Genomic DNA, 15927 nt, shown 5'->3' with positions numbered 1-15927 from the left:
TTTTTTATTATCCTGCCCTTAAAACGCGTCTGCTACCCATCATAGTTCCTGCACCAGATACAAATAAACAACTTTTCACATTTTGCCTTTTAAAAGTACATTCGCAGAGAACTATATCTTGGGAACCACATATCTTGGAACCAGTTTAGTTCTCTTGGATGTGTTACGCACTTAGTTCGGTTTGGATTGAAAATAACTTACTTGTCTTTTATATTAACTAAATAGATTTTTAATATTATTAATCTTAATATATAAAGTTATTATTCTTAACAGAATAATAATATATACACTTTGTTTTACAAGTTCATAACCCTACTGAAATGGTTGTTCGTTTCCATCAACAGAAAATTATGTCATGTTTCAATGTAACTGCTATATACTTTCTACTTTATTATACGGCTTCTTAGCTTATGTGTGTTGTGGACTGAATGGTTGGTTTTTCGACACACCTGAATAAAAGTGAATAGGCCCCGTTTAATAACATATGTATTAACAATATTAATAACAATAACCGTCCCTGTTTAATGTAGTATCACATTTTACTAAAAGTAGGTACGTATGTAATTGGAGGTTTTAATTTTTTTGAAAAAACAAAAGGATAAATATATAAAACTAAGGCATCATAAATGCCGAAAAAGAAATATTGTACAAAACAAACTGTTCCACTTCCACCTGGTACAGATTGACAAAAACACAAAATGACATCCTATTTAAAACCAACAATTAACATCAGACAAAAAACCCACCTATACGAGCATCTAAATGAAGGGTTTAATAACACAAATCAGTACTATTTATAAAATACACTAAATTAAAAACATAATTTAGTCCATAAAAATTCAAAGACAATAAACTTTATTCGATTTAAAATCCTGAATGCTAAATGACCTAAATAAATTTTATTGAAATTAATTTATTCCATGACAATTTAAGCACATTACACAATAAACTTTTTTCTACCTGATACAGATTGACAAAAACACAAAATGACATCCTATTTAAAACCAACAATTAACATCAGACAAAAAAACCACCTATACGAGCATCTAAATGAAGGGTTTAATAACACAAATCAGTACTATTTATAAAATACACTAAATTAAAAACATAATTTAGTCCATAAAAATTCAAAGACAATAAACTTTATTCGATTTAAAATCCTGAATGCTAAATGACCTAAATAAATTTTATTGAAATTAATTTATTCCATGACAATTTAAACACATTACACAATAAACTTTTTTCTATACCTCATTAAACTTTATTATACATTTAAAAAATAGTATAAGAAACTTAACTATGACCCAAATATTTATAAGTTGTCAATTAAGTATGTGGACTATAACAGTCAAATTTAGTTCACTATTGTTTTCATTATCCTATATTGTATATATATTTTTGGACTAACTCTAACCTCTAATTATGTTATTTTTATTACTATTTTTTTAGGTGATACAAAAGAGTTTATGAGTAGTGATTTCATCAGTAAATCTATCCAGTTTATGAACAATACATTTTTTTAATCAACAAAATATTTATAAATATTTATAATTAGTAATAATATTTATAAATATTTGTAGTTATTAGATATATTAGATTTATCATGTTGGTGATTTGTAAAATATTTATTTTTATATATTAATAATCTTATATTAACAATATATATCAACAACAACCAAATCTTATATAATCAACCTTATATTAAACTACTTAAATTGTGTTTGTAATATATTATTCATCTTAAGAATTAAGTTACATGTGCAAACACATGGGTCTTCGACTCAAGGTTGTCTCAAGTTTTTGGAAGTCCTGTGTAGATTAGTCAGAGTTTCACAATAAAAATATAATGGAGGCCCTATGTACCCACGAATTAACCTATCAGATATTTTTTTGAGGCCCTATATAGCTATTATTTAACCCTGTAAAATTTTAGGCCTTGTGCAGTAGCCCGCTTTACACGCCCTCAAAGACGGCCCTGCGACGGCCCTGCTTCGACTAACTTTAATTAATACTCATAGTAACAAGTATCTCTACTATTTCTCCTAGCCATTAAAAGTATAACATCACAAAAGTTTGTAATGTAATATCATTTAATGGATACAGGGCCGGTCCTGAGAATTTAGAGACCCAGGGCAAAAAAATAAAAGTGAACCTCTAATAAAAAATTTTTTTAATAGAAAAAGAACGTCAATAATATCGACAACATCAAAATTAGTCATATATCTATGTAACTAACATCAAAATTATACAAATTTAAATATATATATATATATATATATATATATATATATATATATATATATATATATATATATATATATATATATATATATATAAATTACAAATTAAAAGCATGACAGTTTTTTAAAACAAATTAAAAAATTATAAATGCATATAATATGGCAGTTTTTTAAAACAAATTAAAAATAAATAATTACTTATTATGTATGCATAAAATATTGCAGTTTTTTAAAACAAAAAGGTATGTATGTTGTATACGAAATTACCCTTTTCACGTTCTTGTTTGGCATGAAAAAAAAGACAAAAATAAAATGGCTGAACCAGGAGTTGAACTCCCATCCTCTCCATTAGAAGCATTAGTTTCCCACCGCTGCGCCATAATTAAAATACGTTTTATATTTCCAATACAAATTATATATCTATAATATTTTACTTTTAATATTTAAAGCTCATTACAAATAATTTGAGGCCCCATATTTTTTTGAGGCTCTGGGATGTGGGCCTGGTTGCCCTGTCCCAGGGCCGGCCCTGAATGGATACATTCCATCAACATATAATTCATGTGAATTTTATCATTCAAATTCAATATTTTCACGGGCCACTACCACAACAATACCTTTTTATTTTAATTAATAAAAATATTTGTAAATATTTATAATTATTAGATATATTGAATTTACCATGTCGGTGATTTGCTACATATTTTTTTTATAAATATTTATAGTTATTAGTGATGATTTTATAATAACAATTATATATCAGCAACAACTAAACCTTATTAAATGATCTAAGAAATAAATGAATTTACCCGTGCGGGAGCACGGGTCTTCTACTAGTAAATAATAATAATAATAATAAATATATAACAATAACAATAATATAATATTTTAGCACTATTATTAATAATAATAATATAAATAATATAATATATATATAACACTACTATTAATAATAATAATATAAATAATATATATATATATATATATATATATATAATAAATAATAATAATAATAATAATAATAATTACAATAGTACTAAGAATAACAATAGTAATAATAATAATAATAATAATAATCATAATATATATATATATATATATATATATATATATATATATATATATATATATATATAATCAATCATAATAATAATAAATATATAATAATAATATAATATTTTGAAAATAATATTAATAATAATAATAATTTAAATAATATATATATAATGAAATTTATTAAATTAATAATAATTGTATAAATATTACAATTTTCAATTTTATATACAAAAATATTATAAAATATAAATATTTTATATATATATATATATATATATATATATATATATATATATATATATATATATATATATATATATATATATATATATATATATATATACATATATATATATATATTATGATTATTATTAATTTAAATATTACAATTTTCAATTTTATATAATTCAACATTTCAATTTAATTATAAAATATATTAAATTATTATAACAGAGTAGTTAAAAATTAAAACTATCCAAAATCTTGACAACATTTCATATTAATAATTAGTTGACAACATATTTAAATTAAATTAAATTATTAAAAACCCAAGGATTTCATTCACTACATGATAAATTAGTAAAATAAAGTTTATCTTTGATTTTATTGAAATTTGACTTTTTAAATAATTTAACTCAAATTTATATTTATAAATATAAAAGCGTTCAATTTTTAAAATCTTGATTTTATATTTCGAATAATTTTATCATAATTAAATATTATTTTCATGTTATCATTTAAATATTAAATATTATTTTCATGTTATATTATAGAAAAAATTATTATTATTATATTTCAGTTATTATTATAACAATAATTATTTTTATTGTAATTACTAAATATTAAATTAATAACAATTAATATTATATTTCTTAATAGTTATATTATATTAAAAGTAATTATTAGTATCTTTCAGTTACTATTATAGTAATAGTTTAACTCAAATTTATACTTCTTTTTTTTACAAGAACTCAAATTTATACTTATTAATATAAAAATGTTTATTTTTAAAATCTTGATTTCATAGTTACAATACTTTTATCATAATACATACAGTAATTAAATATTATTTTCGTTCTATCATTTAATTATAATTAAATTAAATATTATTTTCATGTTATATTATAAAAAATATTTATTAGTATATTTCATTAGTATTATAACAATAATAATTATTCTTATTGCAGTTACTAAACATTAAATTAGAAACAATTATTATTATATTTTATAATGGTTATATTATATCAAAATGATTATTAGTATATTTCGGTTACTATCTTAATAATTATTATTCTTATTGTAGTTACTAAATATTAACTTATTAAAAATTATTATTTATTTCATTATCCATGAAAATAAGCAAACGGTCCATTAACTTTCATTGTTCTATATAAAAAAATAAACAAAGTGTCCATAAAATTTTTTACTAGAAAGAGTGTCTCTATAAAAAATCTCCCCACAATATCTATAATATAAGAAAATACTGTTTAATTATTATTTTCGTTCTATCATTTTTTTATACATTCAATCATTACTTTTTTACGGATACCAGACATTTTTCTATACATTCAATTATTATTTGTTCACAGGTACTAGACATTTTTCTATTAAAAAATAAACATCTAAAACAAATGCGCGTCCCGTACCAGAACTCGTGCGAACGCACGGGTTTGTTACTAGTTTATAATAATTCTCTTTTGATTATTTTATGTTTAATTTTTTATCAATTAACTACACAAATATTTAAAATTTTTATTTATTTGACGTTATAAATATACATAAATTACTTAAATAATATTTTTATAAAAAAAATTCATATGATTTTAAATTAAAAAATGTTATTAAATTAAAATATTACAAAAATAATAATTTAAAAGTAGAATTAATGAAATAAGTATATAAATATAAGTATATCACATAAATATTTGAACGTTTTCTTTTATTTTATAACTGCCATTATTTAATTAGGACTATTCACTCACTTATTACATTGATATGAATTGTAATTAATAATTTGATTAACTATTATTTTAATTATTAATTATTATTCTATTCATAACCACGTGTCTATAATACTGGATATTAAGTTTTCACCATTTTCTACGAACAAAATTTTTGGTGGTGTTCTTTGAATTTTATTATATTACCTCTCCTTTTTTAATTGATATAACTTTTGTTAGTTTACTGGGATCTAACCTTCTTTATAACTATTTATTGTTTGGTTTGAAGATAATTTTTTTGTATATGTGAATTACAGGAAGATGCTACAATTTTATTTATTGTTTGGTTTGAAGATGATTTTTTTGTATATGTGAATTATAGGAAGATGATACAATTTTATTGCACTATTGTTGTTTAGGAAGTCTATGAAATATAAGTACATCTCTTTGGTCCACTTCTTTTTATTGATATAATTTGTGTAAGTTTGTTATTCTACTTTTCTTTGTTATTTTTTATATTGGTTAATAGGAATATGACCTCTTTTTTTTTTTTTATATTAACCAGGAGAATAAGAAATAAGAGATTTTTATTTATGTAACTGGTGCACTATTACTGCAATGGAGGTCAATGAAATAGTCATTCACATAAATACATGTCTTAAACCCTAATATTGGAATCACATAAAATTCTTCTTTTTATTTATATATTTTTTGTAAGTTTGTTATTCTACTTTTCTTTCTCATTTTTTGTATTGGTTGATAAAAATATGTCTATTTTTTATATTAACCAGGAGAGTAAATACACCATCACTTATCCCATTTCTATTACATTACTATGTTATTGTTGTATTTATTAATAATGATTTCACTATAAATATTATACCCAATAAAAATATACTCTTATACACACTTAATGTATTCAAAATAACTTTTGATGATTTCTTATTCTAAACTTTTTTAAAACAATTATCCTATGCTAATAAAAAAAAAAGCTTGCTATATTTATAGACATATGGAATAAAAAAATTATATTTAAACTTTTATGTTATCTTTCATTTTCCGACTCTTTAATTTTCATTGGACAATATCTTAAGTTTTTTTTTTATAACAAAATCAATTAATTAATATTCTTACTTTTTCTTACACAAGAGAAAATCATTAAGAATTAAGTATGACTAATTTTTACTTATTTTATGTATTGTTTAATTAGTTATAAAATAATATTTAAAAATTTAATTTAAAATAGTTTTAAAAATTCCCAAATATTCATTACGCATATTTGAATTTTTATAATTAATATAAATACAATGCAGAAAATTAAATTTATCAAAAAAAGTATTAGTTATCTCAAGTTTTAAAATTAATATTAAACTTAATTACATATCAATATTTTAAAATTTATTTATTCATTGAATTATATTTATAAAAAAATATCAATAATAAATTTAAATTAGTATTTAATAAAAACCGTGGTTCCTACTATACCTTTTGTTGACTCTATATTAATATTTAAAAATAAGAATAATATAGATAATAACAATAATAAAAATAATTCAAATATATAATTTGCAATTACTTAACAATTTTATTTTATTTTATTTACATAGGTTATTATCTACACGTACTATATTAATTTTTAAGAGTCAACTTAAATAAAGATTTTAAATTTTTTAATATTTACAAAATAAGTTAAATCTATTTATCTCTTTTTAAAGAATTAAATTTTTTTAAGTAATAAAATAATAACTCCTAAATAACCATTTTTTTAATTGTTAAAATTCAACATATTTTCAAATGTTATTCTAAACTCATATATAATAATTATTCAAATAAATTTATTAAATTTTTTATATAAACATAATCAATTGATCCTCTATATTATTCTTAAAATTCACCTTTTTCTTAAATATGTGTTTATAAAACTACATATAATAATTACTCAAATAAAATTATTTAAAAAATATTCCACAAAAAAAAATACTAATTTAAAATTTTGATAAATTTAAAATTTCATAAACAACGCCAATAATATATTATATGTTAACCGCGCAACGCGCGGGTTATATACTAGTGATTAAAAAGGTATAGTTGAATGATAATTATATATTCTGTTGAGATATTATTAAAATTTGTTGAGATATTATTAAAATTTGTTGATATTATTAATATAATATCAAAAATAATAATATCAAATTATATTTTAAGTTGTGTAAGTCTAAGTCCAATCAATGTAGTGGAAATCAAAATAAAAAATACCCAATCAGATATGAGATTTTTTGCCTAGTCAAATTCTCTTATGATCTTTTAATCTTCAAGTGGGAGCAAATACATCCACAATATGACTTTCGCTGATAACGGCTAGTTTTTCACGGCTGTTTCCCGTTTCTCCTCCTCTCTTCCTCTCCTCCATGGATCCCTCTTTTCTTTTTCTTGAAACACATCTCCAACCTTTGCTTTCTGATCCACCTTCTAAGAAAGCCACGATCCAACCTCAAGGGAAATCTTTCGCCTCAGCGGTTGCAAACAACAGTGTCTGTGATATTCCACTTAGTCAGCTCCTTATCCCTTGTCTGAAAGGGGACAGGCTAGCCATCACGATTCCAGAAGATGAATACAAACTGGGGGTGGATGCTTGCAAACATCACCTTCATGGAAGGGTTGTCTGGTCTAAGGGAGCTCCTCCATTGACGGTGGTTAATCTGAAAAACAAGTTAATGCAAATCTAGCCGTCGATTGGGAAATGGGGGTGTTACTTCCTTGGGAAAAGGTTTCTTTGAGTTCTCCTTCTCCTCCTTGGAAGATGTTTATAGGGTTAGATCGGTTAATGCTTGGTCCATTCCTCAAGGAGTGCTTAAGTTGTTCCCCTGGACCAAGGACTTTGTCCCATCCACTTTAAAACAAACCTCTGCCCAGGTCTAGATACGAATCCATGGCTTATCTCAGGAGTATTGGAGACCGTGTATTCTTTTTGCCATTGCTAGCAGCATCGGAACACCCATTTGCATTGATTCCGCTTCCAATATGTCTGCTTTTGACAGGCCTTTTGGACATTTTGTTAGGGTGCTGGTTGATTTAGATCTTACTAAAGATCTAAGTTATAAAATTCTTGTTGAAAGGTTGGGCTTCGCCTTCTTTGTAGACATTGAGTATGGAAATATCCCGGAGTTCTGCTCACATTGTTCATGTATCGGTCACTCTGTGGCTAATTGCAAAAGGAAAGAGATGAACTGTAACACCCCGAATTTAATTAATTAGTTAATTAAATTATTTAAGAATTTAATCATTGGATTTAATCGAAGTTCGAGGATCAATCGGAATTGTCGGTATTATTTTGGGAAGCGTATTTGGATTATTAAGTTAAAGTTAGATTTTATTCGGTTAGTCGGAGAATTAATAAAGTTGATTTCGTTGAAGAAATAATATTATTATTAATATTGGACTATTTGTATTTAATTCGAATTTTATCGACGAAGTCGGAATAATTTAATAAGTTGGCATGATAATTAATCGGATTAATTTGGTGAAATAAAGTTGAAGTGTTATTTTATTAATGAGCTTAAAAATAACTTTGGATTTAATTTGAGTTGTTGTGAAGTAAGGAGGGGGTATGTAACTTAGGCCCAATTATGTTGGATTTAGAATTGGAAGAAGGAAGAACTATCATAACACAAAGAGGAATAGGGTTTGGAGGAGAGGTGAAGAAGAGAGCCATGGCGGAAGAGAAAAGCTAGAGGAAGTCCAATTTTCGCAGCAAGTTTCTGCAGTGAGACACCTTAGTAAAACGGACGTTTCTCCCAATCCAACCGTTGGATCGTCGCGGTTCTTGGACATAACGTTCCAGACTCGTAGAGGTAACTTCTGACCGGAGCGATTTTCGTTTTGATGATTTTAAGTCCGTCTGACAAAGCGATTTCCGAACAGGTTTTTGTTGCGTCTTTGCACGTTGTTAGAAAAGATTTTCGGAGAAAAGATGGAAGCGGCGGCATAAGCTATGGCAATCAGGAGAGTAGAGAAATCTCATATCCAAGGTAAGGGTGGGGTTCTAGCTCTATAAACAGGATTATGATGAATGATATGTGGGGGTTATGGTTGTATGATTGCCCCTGTTTCGTGTGTTGTGATTGTATTGTTGAATGTTGAAATTGATTGACGTCGGTGAATAAGGTTATAAAAGTTCAATCAATGGTGGTGGAAAATTAACCTAGGGTTTATAATTATTATTATTGAGGAATTAGTTGCAGAAAATTGCTAGATGTTGTCAGTAGAGTATTTTTTTAGCACTTTAGAGTTGTAGAGATTATTATAGAATTATTTAGAGTTCTTGGAAACTCTATCGAGTTATAATTATTAATTATTATAAATTTTCGCGAGTTAAGAGTATAGAATAAGTTAATAAAAATATTTTGTTAGAGTGTTGAATGAGTATGAAATTATTATGACGTTGTTGTATATTAGTTGTTTCGTGCATTATGTTGAATACGATGGGCTGCTATTTTCTTTGGGATTTATCAGTGATGTGTATGTTGCTATATTTTGTTGTTTTATGCGAAGTTGCAGGATGTTTCAGTGACGATATTTACCACTAATTATTGGTAAATGAATTGGTGATATAGGCTTATGCCTGGCGATGAGGATTTGTTGTTTATGTTGTATGTTGTGTGATGTGCATTATCGAGTTGCATACATTGCATCTTTTGGCGACGGCCTGGATTGGCAAATTAGCGACGAAGGCTTATGCCTTGATGCCTCTGTTTAACTGGCAATTGGCGATGGGGGCTGAAGCCCTGGGTACCACATGCATATGCACAGTTGTGTCTCATTTGAAGTGACATGAGTTGATTTTTGCAATGTGAAGTGATTTATAGTTTAATGACTGTGAAGTGATAATTTTGTATGATTTAATCCTAATATATTATTTATCATACGCTTGTTTATATTGTTGGATATCTCACCCCTTCTGAATGATGTTTCCCTTACCGTGGGAAACGGACAGGTACTCAAGATAGCAGTGAAAGTTTTGAAGTGATTTTATGAAGTCTTTAGTTGCTGTTAGTCGAGTTGGTGTCTTGCTTTGATACGTAGCACTCGAGGGGATAAAACGATTGTTTTAATTATTATTTCTTTTGCTGAATTTTTATATGGTTTTGGTTTAAATTGTAACTTAAAGTTACCGTGGAATGATGCTACGACTTAAATAGAATATTTATGAAGTTTGTTGATTCCGCTGCGAGTTAATTATTGAATTTAAACAAAGTGATTTTTAGTAATGATTTGATTATCGTTTTAAATTTCTGTGCTATGTATCTATGTGAAGGCAAATAAGCCGTAACTGTTTTTGAAATGACGAATATGTGATACCTCAAATGAACTTGTTTGGAATTTATACTCTGATTTTCCATATAATTTATCGGGTAGATTTGGGGTGTTACATGAACCAAGGTAAAGGTAAAGATTACCCTGCTAAAACTGATAACACTTTGAATGTTGCTGCAGGAAAGAAATATGTCACGAAAGAAGGCAAGATTCAGGAGGGCACGAGTCAAAGGACGGAGCAGTATGCCAATGATGAAGTCAATGAAGATGATACTTTGCACACCTATCACTCTGATCCCGTTCTCTTGGAAGTTTTAAAAGAGAATGCTATTGTTCTTGTATCTCAGAATAATATTGATCAGTCTAATTCTGATGTTCATATTGATGTCACACAAATGATTGATCTGGTCCCTGAAATACAAGTGGATCGGATGGGAGATATTATGGTGAAAGAATTTCTTCAAAATTCTTGGGATAATATGGCTGATGGCATCAGTGAGGAGGAGATTGGCTCAGACTGCATCCCTGAAAAGGAGTTCCAGCTGGTAACTTCAAAAAGGGGAAGAGGTAAGAAGCCCAAGGCAACAGGTAATACTAGGTTTAGATCTAGTTCTAAAAACTTAACCTTATGAAGATCCTCTTTTGTAACATTAGAGGTATTGCGAATAAGGCCTCTAGGTTGGCCCTTAGGAACTTAATTCAGAATAATCACCCTGACTTAGTTTGTATAGCTGAGCCTTGGATGGATTTTGAGAATTTCCCTCTAAGATGGCTTCATAGGCTTGATTTTAAGGCTTTTGCTTTTAATAAGAGAGACAATCTCTTGCCTAATCTCCGGTGCTTTTGCAAATCTAACTTAAATCCTAATGTCCTTGATATTGATGATCAACATATTAGTTTCACTTTAAATGTATCTAACAATATCATGGGATTCTCTGTGGTTTATGCCTCCACCAGTCATGTGATTAGAAGGAATCTCTGGAATGCCCTGAAGCAGACCCCTGCTAGTGTTCCTTGGTGCTATATTGGAGATTTCAATGCCATTATTAGTGCTGAGGAGCATAAAGGTAGGTGTGCTTCTGCCAAGGTGCCTATGGCAGAGTTCTTTAACTGGTCTAATAATCTTAATCCCATCCATCTTCCTACTATTGGTAATCAACTCTCTTGGAATAATGGTAGAAAATGCCTTTTCCTGATTGAGAAAAGGCTGGACAGATCCATATGCAACATGGATTTGTTGAACATTTGTAATTTAGTTGTTTGTAACACTCTCACCAAACTTAGATTTGACCATTATCCTATTATGCTAACTTGTGATTTTGAAAAAGTGCATTACAGTTCTCAATTCAAGTTTCTTAAGATGTGGACCTCCAGCATGGAGTGTCTTCAGGTGATCAAGGACTCTTGGAGCACTAATCTTGTGGGATGTCCCATGTTCATCCTTGACAAGAAGCTCAAAATTCTGAAGAACAAACTGAAGGAATGGAACAGGAATAATTTTGGTGATGTTAAGGTCAAAGTTAAGAATGCAGAGGAACATCTTCAGAATATTCAAAAGGAAATTGCAAATTCTGGCTACACTGATGATCTAAAGGAAAAGGAAACCAAGGCTCAATATGATTTGGAGGCTGCTCTAAATATTGAAGAGGAATTCTGGAAGGAGAAGGCTAGAATCAAATGGCAAAGCGATGGTGACAGGAATACTAAATTTTTCCATACATATGCCAACATAAAGAGGAAAACAAGTCTTATCTCCTCCCTCAAGATCAATGACTCCATTGTCACTGACAAAAATATCTTGGAGAATCACATTGTGGAACATTTTCAAAATCTTTTCAATAATCATGCTGTTCTTCAGGAGGGCATCTCCTTGCATAATGTGATCCCCAACAAGATCTCTGACCAGACCAATGTCTTGCTCACTATGGTTCCTACTGAAGAAGAAATCAAGCATTATGTGTTTAGCCTCAATGCTGACTCTGCCCCTGGTCCCGATGGTTTTGGTGGTTCTTTCTATCATCACTATTGGGATATTATTAAAGTTGATGTTACTAATGATGTGTCTCAATTTTTCCTGCAGGGTTGGATTCCTAAGGGCTACAATGCTAACTCAATTGTTCTCATCCCTAAATCAAAGGATGCTGAAGCATTGAATGACTATAGACCTATTGCCCTTGCTAACTTCAAGTTCAAAATCATCACCAAAATCCTGGCTGACAGGCTTGCTTCCCTCCTCCCCTCTTTGATATCTTTTAAACAAAAAGGGTTTATAAAGGGCAGAAATATCAGAGATGGCATTTGACTAACCTCTGAAGCTATTAATTTGCTTAATAATAAGAGCTTTATTGGTAACATTGCTCTGAAAATTGATATATCTAAAGCTTTTGATTCCATTAGTTGGCAGTTTATTCTTAAAACTCTTAACAGCTTTGGCTTTAGTAGTACCTTCTGCAATTGGATTTCCATAATCCTCCACTCTGCCACTCTTTCCATTAACTTCAATGGCAAATTGGCTGGATATTTTAGTTGCTCTAATGGGGTGAGACAAGGGGGCCCCTTGTCTCCCTTGCTCTTTTGCTTGGCCCAAGAGGTGCTTAGTAGAAACATAACCTCTTTGGTTAGCAGTAATCAAATCAATAGGATACATGCTTCTAGGAACATTTATGTTGACTCTCACACCATGTATGCTGATGACATTATGATTTTCTATAGAGAAGATCAAAAGTCCCTGTCTAATATCTCCAATCTTCTTAATTCTTATGCTGAGCATTCTGGTCAGTTTTGTAGTAATCATAAAAGTCTCATATATGCTGGAGGGATGTCTAGTAATAGGCACAAAATCTTGTCTGATATTGTTGGTTTTAAAATGGCTTACCCCCCCTTTTTATACCTTGGTGTTCCTATATTTATTGGTAAGCCTAAGGCATCTCACTTTCTTTTCTTGGCTGACAGGATCAAATTGAAATTGGCAGCTTGGAAGGGTAGTATGCTGACCATGGCTGGGAGAGTCCAGCTTGTAAAAGCTGTTATCCATAGCATGCTGATACATTGTATGACTGTCTACTGCTGGCCCTCTAACATTATCAAACTAATTTATAAATGGATTAGGAACTTTATATGGAGTGGAAGCCTGGACAAGAAGAAGCTAGTCACTGTCAAGTGGAAGACCTGCTGCTCTGGATACAAGGAGAGAGGTCTTGGCCTGAAGTCCATCAAAGTCTTCAACGAAGCCACCAATTTGACTCTGGGTTGGAGTTTTTTTCAGAATCAACATAGTTGGGCTTCTGTGCTGGCTGCCAGAGTTAGAAGAAAAAACAGATTCATTAAATATTCCATCAAATCTTCTATTTGGAGCAGCATTAATGGTAATATATCCATGATTGTTGACAATTGCCAATGGATGATAGGTGACGGAAGTAACATTAATTTTTGGCTGGACAACTGGAATGGGGAACCTCTTGTTGATGTGTTTAAAATACCAAGTGTTTTCACCCATTCCTTAAGATGAAGGTGAAATACTGGTTCTTTAATGACAGGTGGGAAATCCCTGGGAATGTGCTCCTTGCTTTCCCTGATCTCATCAACATCACATCTAAAACTTCCTCCTCTGCTGAGAAAGATACTCTGATTTGGAAGGCTGCGGAGGATGGTTTGTTAACTGTCAAGCTTGCTTATGATTATATCTTGAAGCCTCATCAATCTCAATTCTGGATATCCTTCCCTTGGCATCGTGATATTCCTCCTTCTCAATCCATGGTTGTTTGGAGATTGATTCACAAGAAAATTCCCTCTGATGACAATCCCAAGATTATAGGTCTTTCTTTCCCATCCATGTGCTCCCTGTGTAAGTCTTCTGAAGAGAGTGCCCAACATATTTTCTTTGACTGTGTTTATGCGAAGAAACTCTGGAATTGGTTGGCTGCCAAGCTGCATTCTCATAGTTTTGGCAGCATTGATGATTGTATGAACTTGATTCAAAGAAGCTGCTGGTCGAACCAAGCCAAGGTGGTGTCTCATGCCATCATTGTTAACATGATCCACCATATATGGAAAGCTAGGAATTCTGCCAGGTTTGAGGACAATCTGATCTCATTTGACAGATGTTGTTCCAATGTTTCTGAAGGATAGAAAAACACTTAGAAAGGGGGGGTTTGAATAAGTGTAGTTTAAAAACTTGGACGATAAAAATAAATTGCACAGTTATTTTTATCCTGGTTCGTTGTTAACTAAACTACTCCAGTCCACCCCCACGGTGTGATTTACCTCACCTGAGGATTTAATCCACTAATCGCACGGATTACAATGGTTTTCCACTTAGTCCGCAACTAAGTCTTCTAGAGTATTCTGATCACAACTTGATCACTCCAGGAACAACTACTTAGATACCCTCTAAGACTTTCTAGAGTTTCCTGATCAACACGATCACTCTAGTTACAACTGCTTAGACACAAGCTAAGACTTCCTAGAGTATTATGATCAACACGATCACTCTAGTTCCTTACAACTTAATGTAATCAATTAAGAGTATTACAAATGCTTCTGAAAAGCTATAATCACAACTGTGATATTTCTCTTAACGTTTAAGCTTAATCTCACTAATATATTACAACAGCAATGTAGTGAGCTTTGATGAAGATGAAGTTTCTGAGCTTTGATTTGAACAGCGTTTCAGCAAGTCTTTCAGAATAATTTCGTTCAGAATTGGTAACCTTGTTTCTCATCAGAACTTCATACTTATAGGCGTTTGAGAAGATGACCGTTGGATGCATTTAATGCTTTGCGTGTTCCGTACAGCATTGCATTTAATGTTTCACGCTTTTGTCAACTACCTCGAGCCTTGTTCACGCTGTGTCTACTGACGTTGCCTTTAATAGCCTCAACGTTCCTTTTGTCAGTCAGCGTAGCCTGCCACTTGTACTTTCTTCTGATCTGATGTTTGAATATAATATTTGAATATCATCAGAGTCAAACAGCTTGGTGCAAAGCATCTTCTTGTCTTCTGACCTTGAAGTGCTTCTGAGCGTAATACCATGAGAACTTCAGTGCTTCTGCTTCTGATCTCAAGTTCTTCTGATGCTTCCATAGACCCATGTTTTGATTCTGCCTTGACCATCTTCTGATGTCTTGCCAGACCATGTTCTGATGTTGCATGCTGAACCTTCTGAGACAAAGCTTCTGAGCGCTGATTTGTGCATACTCTTTATATATTTCCTGAAAGGGAAATTGCAATGTATTAGAGTACCACATTATCTTACACAAAATTCATATCCTTGTTATCATCAAAACTAAGAATATTGATCAGAACAAATCTTGTTCTAACAATCTCCCCCTTTTTGATGATGACAAAAACATATATAAATGATATGAATTTGCGATCA

Source organism: Vicia villosa, linkage group LG4 (assembly GCF_029867415.1).
Source record: "Vicia villosa cultivar HV-30 ecotype Madison, WI linkage group LG4, Vvil1.0, whole genome shotgun sequence".
NCBI classification, from domain to species: domain Eukaryota; kingdom Viridiplantae; phylum Streptophyta; class Magnoliopsida; order Fabales; family Fabaceae; genus Vicia; species Vicia villosa.
Note: the sequence above shows the minus strand (reverse complement) of the source record.